This window comes from Ranitomeya imitator, chromosome 3 (genome assembly GCF_032444005.1).
Source record: "Ranitomeya imitator isolate aRanImi1 chromosome 3, aRanImi1.pri, whole genome shotgun sequence".
NCBI classification, from domain to species: Eukaryota; Metazoa; Chordata; class Amphibia; order Anura; family Dendrobatidae; genus Ranitomeya; species Ranitomeya imitator.
This window is the reverse complement of record NC_091284.1, coordinates 234,006,886-234,021,685: the sequence shown is the minus strand read 5'-3', so window position 1 is coordinate 234,021,685 and position 14,800 is coordinate 234,006,886.

Sequence of the window (14,800 nt, the reverse complement as noted above, 5' to 3'; positions counted from 1 at the left end):
TTTTTTTAGATAAAGAAATGTATTTATGGGAATAATATTTTTTATTTATTTATTTATTTAGTAAATTTTTTTTTTTTTTTTTTTACACATGTGGAAATTTTTTGTCCCAGGGGGGGACATCACAGATCGCTGATCTTACAGTTTGCACAGCACTCTGTAAGATCGGCGATCTCATTCATCGCTGCAGGCTTACAGAGTTGCAGCTGCAGCCTGCTCCTGACCCGGAAGTACTCCCTGCAGGACCCGGATGCAGCCCCGTGGCCATTTTGGATCCGGAGCCTGCAGGGAGAAGATGCTCGGTAGAAGGTGAGCACATCACCTTTTACCGATCGTCTCAGGGAAGCCCTCCCTGCGCGATGCTTCCCTGTACCGCCGGCACATCGCGATCATGTTTGATCGCGGTGTGCCGGGGGTTAATGTGCAGGGAGCGTGACCGCTCCTGACACATAGTGCCGGGTGTCAGCTGCGATAGGCAGCTGACACCCGGCCGCGATCGGCCGCGCTCCCCCCGTGAACGCGGCCGATCGCGTATGACGTACTATCCCGTCGGTGGGAATTAAAGCCCACCCCACCTCGACGGGATAGTACGTCATATGGGATTAAGGGGTTAATTTGAGAATATTCACATCCTAATTGGAGTAAGAGTTTATAAATTCCAGGTCTTTAATATGTGCCCGATTCTTTTTCAAGGGACAAAAAATAATTGGACAATTATCTCAAAAGCTCTTTAATAGACTGCATACACTTTTCCCTCATTAATCCATCATCAGTTAAGAAGGTAATAGGTTTCAATTTCAATTTCAGGTGAGGCATTTGAATTTGGAAGCTGTTGCTCTGAACCCACAGCACTCAAAGGAGTTCTCAATGGAAGTGAAGCAGACCATCACTAGGTTGAAAAAAAAATAAAAGAAGAAATCCATCATAGAGATAGCAGAAATGTTAGGGGTGGGTAAATCAATAGTTTGGTACATTTTCGGCGCCCCAGGGTCCTGGTCATCGCAGTGGTATTGCTTTCCTTTCGGGGAGAGTGATGCTACATTTGGAGACAAGGAAGGATAACTGCATCCAGGTATCACAAACATGCAACACACATTCACACTCCAGGCTACCAGCGGGAGCTTCTGCTCCTATTTATTAGGCCACTCCCCATATATACAGTGTATAACTGGTTGTCTGTAGGAAAAGTCAGTTCCAGACAGAAGTTGGTTGCTGGCTGAGCTCAGCACAGTTAATTCCAGACAGTAGTCTGAGGAGGACAGAGGGTCAACGGAGCTGTGCATGCCCTCAGAGCTGCAGCTCCCAGAAAGAGACATTGAAAGGCAGAATTGTATTCCAGTGAGTGTGAAGGAAGTCGAAGCAAAGGAGAGAATACCAGAAGGGGACCAGACCCGCTCAGGCTGCCTCCTTCTGAGGCTCAAAATCATGGTAGCCGGAACACCGAGGGAGTAAGGACCTCTATGCCTTATTTCAGAGACCAGTAGGACAGCTTATTGCAGGTTACCTGTACGCACCTACACCCAGGTGACACGGTGACACCCACAGAGCCAGGTTATCTAAGAGACCCTATAAACAGGCTCAAGTCACCAGTCATACGGGTTTTGTCCTATCCTATATGGGGGACAGAGAGAGCGAAACATCGCATCTGTGAGACCATTATGTGAAGCCATAGGCAGTAAGGGACTATACTGTTGTGAATTCTGCTCTTGGGTTCCCTCCAGTGGTTGTTGGTGGGAATGCAGTTGTCTCTGACTCGCAGTCCTGGCCAGGTGTATCGGATAATTACAATTCTGACTGGGATATTTAGGTGTGCAGGATCCTTTAGCCCTCGCCAGTTGTCAATGTTTCTTTGGAAGTGTTGGATCTCTGCCTGGCCTCCCCTGCTTATCTACCAGTTCAGCAAAGATAAGTGTCTGTTTCTTTTCCTGTGGCACACATGCAGTGTGCTTATTTTCAGTACTGTTTGTTTGTTTTTCTTTTGTCCAGATTAGACTGTGTCTGTGTTTTTCTCAGTCTGGTTGGTTTCACTGGAGTTGCAGATATACGCTCCTACATCTTTAGTTAGATGTAGGAAGTTTTTTGCATATTCTGCTGTGGATTTTTTGAAGGGTTTTAATACTGACAGCACAGAACTCTGTCCTATTCTGTCCTATCTAGCTAGAGTGGCCTCCTGTGCTAAATCTGTTTTTTCTGCCTGTGTATGTTTTTTCCTCTCCGACTCACCGCCAATATTTGTGGGGGGCTGTCTATCCTTTGGGGATTTTTCTCTGAGGCAAGATAGAATTCCGATTTCCATCTTTAGGGGTATTTAGTCCTCCGGCTGTGACGAGGTGTCTAGGTGTGTTAGGTACACTCCACGGCTACTTCTAGTTGCGGTGTTAAGTTCAGGTTTGCGGTCAGTATAGTGGCCACTTTCTCCAGTGAAAGTTCTCATGCAGCTCCAAGGTCACCGGATCATAACAGTACAACTGGCCAACAATGAGTTAAAAGCATCTCAGAAGAAGGGAAGGAAGCTCTTGAGCCATTTTTTTTTCTCCAGTCTGTTTTGTGTTCTCTTCCCTCTTAATATCTGGGTGGTTGAGGAGCCTGGTGCAAGCATGAATGTTCAGGAATTAGCTTCTCGTGTAGACCAGCCTTACCGAGGCTAAGGCTTTTTTTTTAACTGAGGCTTAAACTTAGGGGACGAAACCTTCATAGGAACATGACGAGAAGACAACCAAACCAAATCTCCCACACGAAACCGGGGACCAACACACCGACAGCGGTTAGCAAAACGTTGAGCCCTTTCCTGAGACAACGTCAAATTGTCCACCACATGAGTCCAAATCTGTTGCAGCCTGTCCACCACAGAATCAACACCAGGACAATCAGAAGGCTTAACCTGCCCAGAAGAAAAGCGAGGATGAAAACCAAAATTACAAAAGAAAGGTGAAACCAAAGTAGCCGAACTAGCCCGATTATTAAGGGCAAACTCAGCCAACGGCAAGAAAGACACCCAATCATCCTGATCAGCAGACACAAAGCATCTCAAATAGGTCTCCAAGGTCTGATTAGTTCGCTCAGTTTGGCCATTAGTTTGAGGATGAAACAACGAAGAAAAAGACAAATCAATGCCCATCCTAGCACAAAAGCACCGCCAAAAGCTAGAGACAAACTGAGAACCTCTGTCAGACACAATATTCTCCGGAATGCCATGCAAACGAACCACATGCTGAAAAAACAATGGAACCAGATTTGAGGAGGAAGGCAACTTAGGCAAAGGTACCAGATGGACCATTTTAGAGAACCGGTTACAAACAACCCAGATAACAGACATCTTCTGGGAAACAGGAAGATCCGAAATAAAATCCATGGAAATATGCGTCCAGGGCCTCTCAGGGACCGGTAAAAGCAAAAGCAACCCACTAGCGCGAGAACAGCAAGGCTTGGCTCGGGCGCAAGTCCCACAGGACTGCACAAAAGCACGGACATCGCGCGACAAGGAAGGCCACCAAAAGGACCTAGCAACCAAATCTCTGGTACCAAAAATCCCAGGATGACCAGCCAACACTGAACAATGAACCTCAGAAATCACCTTACTTGTCCATCCATCAGGAACAAACAGCTTCCCCACAGGACAGCGGTCAGGCCTATCAGCCTACAATTCCTTAAGCACCCGCCGCAAATCAGGGGAGATGGCAGAAAGAATCACCCCATCCTTAAGAATGCCAACCGGTAGAGTTGAGCGACCTAGACCTTTTTAGAGTCGAGCCGGGTTTCGCGAAACCCGACTATCTCAAAAGTCGGGTCGAGTGAAATCGGCCGATTATGACGTAAAGTCGGGATCGACCGAAACACGAAACCCAATGCAAGTCAATGGGGCAGCATAGTCGGCAGTGAGTGGGGGCCAGGAAAACACCTAGAGTGCCCATTTTAATGTCAAAACCATCCATTCTTCTTAATGAAGCTTGTCAAGCGTAATTTACCTTATAATAATTGGAAGGCATTTGAAATTGGGGGTCATTTGGCTAAAGTTGTGGTGGGTAGGGCTGGTTCAAGTAATTAGTGGGCCCAGGAAATCTGGACCACGTCACGGCAGTGGAGCAGGGAGAGGTAAGTATTTCAACTTTGCAAGTGCTGTGAACCTGAGCAAGCAGGGGGGGCCCACTCGTTGGCATTGGCACTGGCACAGGGCCCCTCAAAGTACAGCGGTGTGTTTGCACGGCGGGGGCGCCTTCCACCGGCAGCAACACTTTTGCGTACCATGAGAGGCCCTGTGCCAGTGACGTCGCCAACTAGTATTCCTCCCCCCACCTGATGAAGGAACCTGCACTTTCATCTGCACCTTCCTGTTTGTCCCCGTGTAAGGTGGTATGGTATGCGGGAAGGGGGACCTGACTTTCAGCAGGGTCACAATCTTGCAGTGTAGCGTGCACGGGAAATGTTGCGTTATGGGTCAATGTACCAGCAGACTCATCTATCACTGGCTGGGCAATGGGCAGGATGAGGAGGAAACACAGATATAGGCCCAAAGAATAAAGTGGGCTAAATGCAGTTCAAAATTGGTAACACAGGACTAATCAGGGGGCATTGCAGTGGAGGACAACTGGAATGAGAGGCTGACACAGAGAGTAGGCCCAAATCAGTAAGTAGTCGAAATGCAGTTCAAAATTGGCAACAGTAGTAAACAGGCGGCACAGCTTTGTTCAGTGGAGGAGAACAGCAAGGAGTGGCAGACACCGATAGTAGGCCCCAACCCAACTAGTAGGCCAAATGCAGTCTAACATTAACAACTACTTAACGAGCGCCTGAAAACGGAATTTTAGGACAGGAAACCAGGAGAACAGCAAGGAGCGGCAGACACCGATAGTAGGCCCCAAACCAACTAGTACGCCAAATGCAGTTGTTCCGTTTAACCACAATTTAATGAGAGCCTGAAGATAGAAGTTCAGGAAAGGCAACCTGGAGAACACCTTGGAGTGAAACACACCATCTCTCTACACCCCATACCCAATTTGTAGGTCTAATGCAGCGTAGTTTCCAACAACTACTAAACGAGAGCATGATGATCGAAGCATTGGCGAGGAAACCTGGGGAACACCTTGGAGTGGAACACACCATCTCTCTACACCCCATACCCAATTTGTAGGCCTAATGCAGCGTAGTTTCCAACAACTACTAAACGAGAGCATGATGATCGAAGCATTGGCGAGGAAACCTGGGGAACACCTTGGAGTGGAACACACCATCTCTCTACAGTGGAACACACCATCTCTCTACACCCTATACCCAATTTGTAGGCCTAATGCAGCGTAGTTTCCAACAACTACTAAACGAGAGCCGGAAGATCGAAGCAATGGAGAGGAAACCTGGGGAACACCTTGGAGTGTAACACACCATCTCTCTACACCCCATACCCAATTTGTAGGCCTAATGCAGCGTAGTTTCCAACAACTACTAAACGAGATAAATCTCCGGGTCCGGATGGCATACACCCACGAGTACTAAGAGAACTAAGTAATGTAATAGATAAACCATTATTTCTTATTTTTAGTGACTCTATAGCGACAGGGTCTGTTCCGCAGGACTGGCGCATAGCAAATGTGGTGCCAATATTCAAAAAGGGCTCTAAAAGTGAACCTGGAAATTATAGGCCAGTAAGTCTAACCTCTATTGTTGGTAAAATATTTGAAGGGTTTCTGAGGGATGTTATTCTGGATTATCTCAATGAGAATAACTGTTTAACTCCATATCAGCATGGGTTTATGAGAAATCGCTCCTGTCAAACCAATCTAATCAGTTTTTATGAAGAGGTAAGCTATAGGCTGGACCACGGTGAGTCATTGGACGTGGTATATCTCGATTTTTCCAAAGCGTTTGATACCGTGCCGCACAAGAGGTTGGTACACAAAATGAGAATGCTTGGTCTGGGGGAAAATGTGTGTAAATGGGTTAGTAACTGGCTTAGTGATAGAAAGCAGAGGGTGGTTATAAATGGTATAGTCTCTAACTGGGTCGCTGTGACCAGTGGGGTACCGCAGGGGTCAGTATTGGGACCTGTTCTCTTCAACATATTCATTAATGATCTGGTAGAAGGTTTACACAGTAAAATATCGATATTTGCAGATGATACAAAACTATGTAAAGCAGTTAATACAAGAGAAGATAGTATTCTGCTACAGATGGATCTGGATAAGTTGGAAACTTGGGCTGAAAGGTGGCAGATGAGGTTTAACAATGATAAATGTAAGGTTATACACATGGGAAGAGGGAATCAATATCACCATTACACACTGAACGGGAAACCACTGGGTAAATCTGACAGGGAGAAGGACTTGGGGATCCTAGTTAATGATAAACTTACCTGGAGCAGCCAGTGCCAGGCAGCAGCTGCCAAGGCAAACAGGATCATGGGGTGCATTAAAAGAGGTCTGGATACACATGATGAGAGCATTATACTGCCTCTGTACAAATCCCTAGTTAGACCGCACATGGAGTACTGTGTCCAGTTTTGGGCACCGGTGCTCAGGAAGGATATAATGGAAGAGTACAAAGGAGGGCAACAAAATTAATAAAGGGGATGGGAGAACTACAATACCCAGATAGATTAGCGAAATTAGGATTATTTAGTCTAGAAAAAAGACGACTGAGGGGCGATCTAATAACCATGTATAAGTATATAAGGGGACAATTCAAATATCTCGCTGAGGATCTGTTTATACCAAGGAAGGTGACGGGCACAAGGGGGCATTCTTTGCGTCTGGAGGAGAGAAGGTTTTTCCACCAACATAGAAGAGGATTCTTTACTGTTAGGGCAGTGAGAATCTGGAATTGCTTGCCTGAGGAGGTGGTGATGGCGAACTCAGTCGAGGGGTTCAAGAGAGGCCTGGATGTCTTCCTGGAGCAGAACAATATTGTATCATACAATTATTAGGTTCTGTAGAAGGACGTAGATCTGGGTATTTATTATGATGGAATATAGGCTGAACTGGATGGACAAATGTCTTTTTTCGGCCTTACTAACTATGTTACTATGTTACTATGTTACCTTGGAGTGTAACACACCATCTCTCTACACCCCATACCCAATTTGTAGGCCTAATGCAGCGTAGTTTCCAACAACTACTAAACGAGAGCCGGAAGATCGAAGCAATGGAGAGGAAACCTGGGGAACACCTTGGAGTGTAACACACCATCTCTCTACACCCCATACCCAATTTGTAGGCCTAATGCAGCGTAGTTTCCAACAACTACTAAACGAGAGCCGGAAGATCGAAGCAATGGAGAGGAAACCTGGGGAACACCTTGGAGTGTAACACACCATCTCTCTACACCCCATACCCAATTTGTAGGCCTAATGCAGCGTAGTTTCCAACAACTACTAAACGAGAGCATGATGATCGAAGCATTGGCGAGGAAACCTGGGGAATACCTTGGAGTGGAACACACCATCTCTCTACAGTGGAACACACCATCTCTCTACACCCCATACCCAATTTGTAGGCCTAATGCAGCGTAGTTTCCAACAACTACTAAACGAGAGCCGGAAGATCGAAGCTCAGGAAAGGCAACCTGGAGAACACCTTGGAGTGGAACACACCATCTCTCTACACCCCATACCCAATTTGTAGGCCTAATGCAGCGTAGTTTCCAACAACTACTAAACGAGAGCCGGAAGATCGAAGCAATGGAGAGGAAACCTGGGGAACACCTTGGAGTGTAACACACCATCTCTCTACACCCCATACCCAATTTGTAGGCCTAATGCAGCGTAGTTTCCAACAACTACTAAACGAGAGCCGGAAGATCGAAGCAATGGAGAGGAAACCTGGGGAACACCTTGGAGTGTAACACACCATCTCTCTACACCCCATACCCAATTTGTAGGCCTAATGCAGCGTAGTTTCCAACAACTACTAAACGAGAGCATGATGATCGAAGCATTGGCGAGGAAACCTGGGGAATACCTTGGAGTGGAACACACCATCTCTCTACAGTGGAACACACCATCTCTCTACACCCCATACCCAATTTGTAGGCCTAATGCAGCGTAGTTTCCAACAACTACTAAACGAGAGCCGGAAGATCGAAGCTCAGGAAAGGCAACCTGGAGAACACCTTGGAGTGGAACACACCATTTCTCTACACCCCATACCCAATTTGTAGGCCCAATGCAGCGTAGTTTCCAACGACTACTAAACGAGAGCCGGAAGATCGAAGCAATGGAGAGGAAACCTGGGGAACACCTTGGAGTGTAACACACCATCTCTCTACACCCCATACCCAATTTGTAGGCCTAATGCAGCGTAGTTTCCAACAACTACTAAACGAGAGCATGATGATCGAAGCATTGGCGAGGAAACCTGGGGAACACCTTGGAGTGGAACACACCATCTCTCTACAGTGGAACACACCATCTCTCTGCACCCCATACCCAATTTGTAGGCCTAATGCAGCGTAGTTTCCAACAACTACTAAACGAGAGTCGGAAGATCGAAGCTCAGGAAAGGCAACCTGGAGAACACCTTGGAGTGGAACACACCATCTCTCTACACCCCATACCCAATTTGTAGGCCCAATGCAGCGTAGTTTCCAACAACTACTAAACGAGAGCCGGAAGATCGAAGCAATGGAGAGGAAACCTGGGGAACACCTTGGAGTGTAACACACCATCTCTCTACACCCCATACCCAATTTGTAGGCCTAATGCAGCGTAGTTTCCAACAACTACTAAACGAGAGCCGGAAGATCGAAGCAATGGAGAGGAAACCTGGGGAACACCTTGGAGTGTAACACACCATCTCTCTACACCCCATACCCAATTTGTAGGCCTAATGCAGCGTAGTTTCCAACAACTACTAAACGAGAGCCGGAAGATCGAAGCTCAGGAAAGGCAACCTTGGGAACACCTTGGAGTGTAACAAACCCTCTCTCTACACCACGGAAGGGCTGATTCTTAGGAAGGAAGGCTGTCGGAAAGAAGCAGGGCGCGTCCGAGGGTGATTATATTCTTATTAGGTATATACTCACCCTCGGACGCGCCCTGCTTCTTTATTTGTAATGAATGTTTATTTGCAATGTGGTTTTGACTTACTCTATTTTTTTGGTAAATAATGATTTTATTATTTTCATTGTTTTGCATCTTCTTGGCAATAATATAAAGAAGACGCGACAGGACAACACTCGGTGGATGCCATATCTGTGTTTAAAATTGAAAAAACCTTTCAGTTAACTACTTGCAGGAGAAAGTTATTGTAGCTGGTGGCCATTTTTAGTACTGTACCAGATTTTTGTTGTATGTGTTTGTTTTTAATGTTAAAATGTCTGCATTTTGTATCTCTCCAGTATTTTCTTTTTTATAAGCAAAATACTTATTTTTATATTTTCTGATGTTGGTTCCAGGGGTACACGGGCAGCAGTGGTGTGGTCAGTGGAGGCCTAGTGGAAGGAGTGACCGCAGACAGGCATCGAAGGCCTAAAATAATAACACATGGCTGTAGGCAATTTTAAATTGGTTCCAGGGGTACACGGGCAGCAGTGGTGTGGTCAGTGGAGGCCTAGTGGAAGGAGTCACCGCAGACAGGCATCGAAGGCCTAAAATAATAACACATGGCTGTAGGCAATTTTAAATTGGTTACAGGGGTACACGGGCAGCAGTGGTGTGGTCAGTGGAGGCCTAGTGGAAGGAGTCACCGCAGACAGGCATCGAAGGCCTAAAATAATAACACATGGCTGTAGGCAATTTTAAATTGGTTCCAGGGGTACACGGGCAGCAGTGGTGTGGTCAGTGGAGGCCTAGTGGAAGGAGTGACCGCAGACAGGCATCGAAGGCCTAAAATAATAACACATGGCTGTAGGCAATTTTAAATTGGTTCCAGGGGTACACGGGCAGCAGTGGTGTGGTCAGTGGAGGCATATTGTAAGGAGTGACCGCAGACAGGCATCGAAGGCCTAAAATAATACACACATGGCTGTAGGCAATTTTAAATTGGTTCCAGGGGTACACGGGCAGCAGTGGTGTGGTCAGTGGAGGCCTAGTGGAAGGAGTGACCGCAGACAGGCATCGAAGGCCTAAAATAATAACACATGGCTGTAGGCAATTTTAAATTGGTTCCAGGGGTACACGGGCAGCAGTGGTGTGGTCAGTGGAGGCCTAGTGGAAGGAGTCACCGCAGACAGGCATCGAAGGCCTAAAATAATAACACATGGCTGTAGGCAATTTTAAATTGGTTACAGGGGTACACGGGCAGCAGTGGTGTGGTCAGTGGAGGCCTAGTGGAAGGAGTGACCACAGACAGGCATCGAAGGCCTAACATAACAAAAATGTCAATACAATGGTATTGTCAGTGGCAGGCATTGAAGGATGTCAGCGCATAGACTAAACATTGGTGGAGCTGTGAGATAATTTTGCAAGTGGTAGAGCACTGTTTGAGCTGGGGTGGGGGGAAACTGTCTTGTGGCCGGCGGTACAGGCCCAGGGCCCCTCATATTACAACGGTGTGTCTGACGTTGGGTGCGCACCACCACCGCCAGAGACACTTTATTGTACTAGGAGGGACCCAGTGGCAGTGCCGTCGACCAAAAGCGGGCTCACGCACCTCTTCAGACAAACTGCACTCTCACGGGTGCTGTCGCCAAGTGTCGATACCACGGCCCCGTGTGGGGAGTTTGGCCATTTAGTGAGGTGTAAACATGTCGTATGCTGGACAATCAGGTGCAGAAAATTACGAGATTGGAAAAGGCATTCAGAATAGTCCACAGGCAAGACCTTTTCATAGGAAAGCTAGGTGTCAGCCGGGCAACGTGGGGCAAAAGATTTCGAAATCCAGTTGTGGTTCATTTTAATGAAGGTTAGATCATCTACATTTTGGGTAGCCAGACGAGTCCTTTTTTCTGTTAGTATTGAACCTGCAGCACTGAATACTCTTTCTGATAGGACACTAGCTGCCGGGCAAGCAAGCTCCTGCAATGCATATTCTGCCAATTCTGGCCAGGTGTCTAATTTTGATGGCCAGTAATCAAATGGGAATGACGGTTGAGGGAGATCATCGATAAGGGATGAAAAATAGTTTGTAACCATACTGGACAAATGTTGTCTCCTGTCACTTTGAATTGATGCTGCAGTACCTGTCCTGTCTGCGGTCATAGCAAAATCACTCCACAACCTGGTCAGAAAACCCCTCTGGCCAACGCCACTTCTGATTTCTGCCCCTCTAACTCCTCTGGTCTGCTGGCCCCTGCAGCTCGTGTGAGAACGATCACGGGCGCTGTGTGCAGGGAATGCCAGAAGCAAACGGTCAACAAGAGTTGATTGTTTGGTTGCTAATATTAGTTCCAAGTTCTCATGTGGCATTATATTTTGCAATTTGCCTTTATAGCGAGGATCAAGGAAGCAGGCCAACCAGTAATCGTCATCATTCATCATTTTAGTTATGCGTGTGTCCCTTTTGAGGATACGTAAGGCATAATCCGCCATGTGGGCCAAAGTTCCAGTTCTCAAATCTGCGGTTGTGCTTGGTTGAGGGGCAGTTTCAGGCAAATCCACGTCACTTGTGTCCCTCAAAAAACCAGAACCCGGCCTTGCCGCGCCACCAATGTCCAGTGGCCCCGGAAAAGCTTCCTCATTAAAAATATAATCATCCCCATCATCCTCCTCGTCCTCCTCCTCCTCTTCGCCCGCTACCTCGTCCTGTACACTGCCCTGGCCAGACAATGGCTGACTGTCATCAAGGCTTTCCTCTTCCTCAGCTGCAGACGCCTGATCCTTTATGTGCGTCAAACTTTGCATCAGCAGACGCATTAGGGGGATGCTCATGCTTATTATGGCGTTGTCTGCACTAACCAGCCGTGTGCATTCCTCAAAACACTGAAGGACTTGACACATGTCTTGAATCTTCGACCACTGCACACCTGACAACTCCATGTCTGCCATCCTACTGCCTGCCTGTGTATGTGTATCCTCCCACAAAAACATAACAGCCCGCCTCTGTTCACACAGTCTCTGAAGCATGTGCAGTGTTGAGTTCCACCTTGTTGCAACGTCTATGATTAGGCGATGCTGGGGAAGGTTCAAAGAACGCTGATAGGTCTGCATACGGCTGGAGTGTACGGGCGAACGGCGGATATGTGAGCAAAGTCCACGCACTTTGAGGAGCAGGTTGGATAACCCCGGATAACTTTTCAGGAAGCACTGCACCACCAGGTTTAAGGTGTGAGCCAGGCAAGGAATGTGTTTCAGTTGGGAAAGGGAGATGGCAGCCATGAAATTCCTTCCGTTATCACTCACTACCTTGCCTGCCTCAAGATCTACAGTGCCCAGCCACGACTGCGTTTCTTTCTGCAAGATCTCGGACAGAACTTCCGCGGTGTGTCTGTTGTCGCCCAAACACTTCATAGCCAATACAGCCTGCTGACGTTTGCCAGTAGCTGCCCCATAATGGGAGACCTGGTGTGCAACAGTGGCAGCTGCGGATGGAGTGGTTGTGCGACTGTGGTCTGTGGACGAGCTCTCGCTTCTGCAGGAGGACGAAGAGGAGGAGGAGGGGGTGCGAACGGCTACAGCCAATTGTTTCCTAGACCGTGGGCTAGGCAGAACTGTCCCAAACTTGCTGTCCCCTGTGGACCCTGCATCCACCACATTTACCCAGTGTGCCGTGATGGACACGTAACGTCCCTGGCCATGCCTACTGGTCCATGCATCTGTTGTCAGGTGCACCTTTGTGCTCACAGATTGCCTGAGTGCATGGACGATGCGCTCTTTAACATGCTGGTGGAGGGCTGGGATGGCTTTTCTGGAAAAAAAGTGTCGACTGGGTAGCTCGTAGCGTGGTACAGCGTAGTCCATCAGGGCTTTGAAAGCTTCGCTTTCAACTAACCGGTAGGGCATCATCTCTAACGAGATTAGTCTAGCTATGTGTGCGTTCAAACCCTGTGTACGCGGATGCGAGGCTAAGTACTTCCTTTTTCTAACCATAGTCTCATGTAGGGTGAGCTGGACTGGAGAGCTGGAGATCGTGGAACTAGCGGGGGTGCCGGTGGACATGGCAGACTGAGAGACGGTGGGAGATGGTATTGTTGCCACCGGTGCCCTAGATGCAGTGTTTCCTACTACGAAACTGGTGATTCCCTGACCCTGACTGCTTTGGCCTGGCAAAGAAACCTGCACAGATACTGCAGGTGGTGCGGAAAATGGTGGCCCTACACTGCCGGAAGGGATGTTGCGTTGCTGACTAGCTTCATTGGCCGAGGGTGCTACAACCTTAAGGGACGTTTGGTAGTTAGTCCAGGCTTGCAAATGCATGGTGGTTAAATGTCTATGCATGCAACTTGTATTGAGACTTTTCAGATTCTGTCCTCTGCTTAAGGTAGTTGAACATTTTTGACAGATGACTTTGCGCTGATCAATTGGATGTTGTTTAAAAAAATGCCAGACTGCACTCTTTCTAGCATCGGATACCTTTTCAGGCATTGCAGACTGAGCTTTAACCGGATGGCCACGCTGTCCTCCAACAGGTTTTGGCTTTGCCACGCGTTTTGGGCAAGATACGGGCCCGGCAGATGGAACCTGTTGCGATGTTGATGCCTGCTGCGGCCCCTCCTCCTCCGCTTCAGAACTGCTGCCGCCTGCACCCTGTTCCCCCAATGGCTGCCAATCGGGGTCAAGAACTGGGTCATCTATTACCTCTTCTTGTAGCTCGTGCGCAACTTCGTCTGTGTCACCGTGTCGGTCGGTGGTATAGCGTTCGTGATGGGGCAACATAGTCTCATCAGGGTCTGATTCTTGATCAGCACCCTGCGAGGGCAATGTTGTGGTCTGAGTCAAAGGACCAGCATAGTAGTCTGGCTGTGGCTGTGCATCAGTGCACTCCATGTCAGATTCAACTTGTAATGGGCATGGACTGTTAACTGCTTCACTTTCTAAGCCAGGGACGGTATGTGTAAAGAGCTCCATGGAGTAACCCGTTGTGTCGCCTGCTGCATTCTTCTCTGTTGTTGTTTTTGCTGAAGAGGACAAGGAAGCGACTTGTCCCTGACCGTGAACATCCACTAACGACGCGCTGCTTTGACATTTACCAGTTTCACTTGAGGAGGCAAAAGAGCTAGAGGCTGAGTCAGCAAGATAATCCAAAACTTGCTCTTGCTGCTCCGGCTTTAAAAGCGGTTTTCCTACTCCCAGAAAAGGGAGCGTTCGAGGCCTTGTGTAGCCAGACGACGAACCTGGCTCCACAGCTCCAGACTTAGGTGCAATATTTTTTTTCCCACGACCAGCTGATGCTCCACCACTACTACTACCCTCATTACCAGCTGACAATGAACGCCCCCGGCCACGACCTCTTCCACCATACTTCCTCATTGTTTTAAAAACGTAAACAAACTAACGGTATTTGTTGCTGTCACACAAATTACACGGTGAGCTATAACTTCAGTATGATTTAGCTACCCCTTTACAGGTGAGTGAGACCACAACGAAAATCAGGCACAATGTTACACACTCTGTTGTTGGTGGCAACAAATGAGAGAGATGCCACACACGCAGGACTGTCACTGAAGCACAAATGTAAATATTAATCTCCCACTGATTTGATTTTTTTTTTTTTTTAAGGGAGACTTTAGGAAAAAAAAATAATAGAATAAAATGATTTTTTCAGGAAGAATTTAGAAACCAAATAAAATAAAATGATTTTTTCAGGGAGAATTTAGAAAACAAATAAAACAAAAAAAGGCTTTCTATGGCCCACTGAGTGAGAGATGACGCACACAGGAGTCAGGAGTGGCACACAAGCCCAGAGGCCAATATTTATCTCCCACTGATTGATGTAGTGAT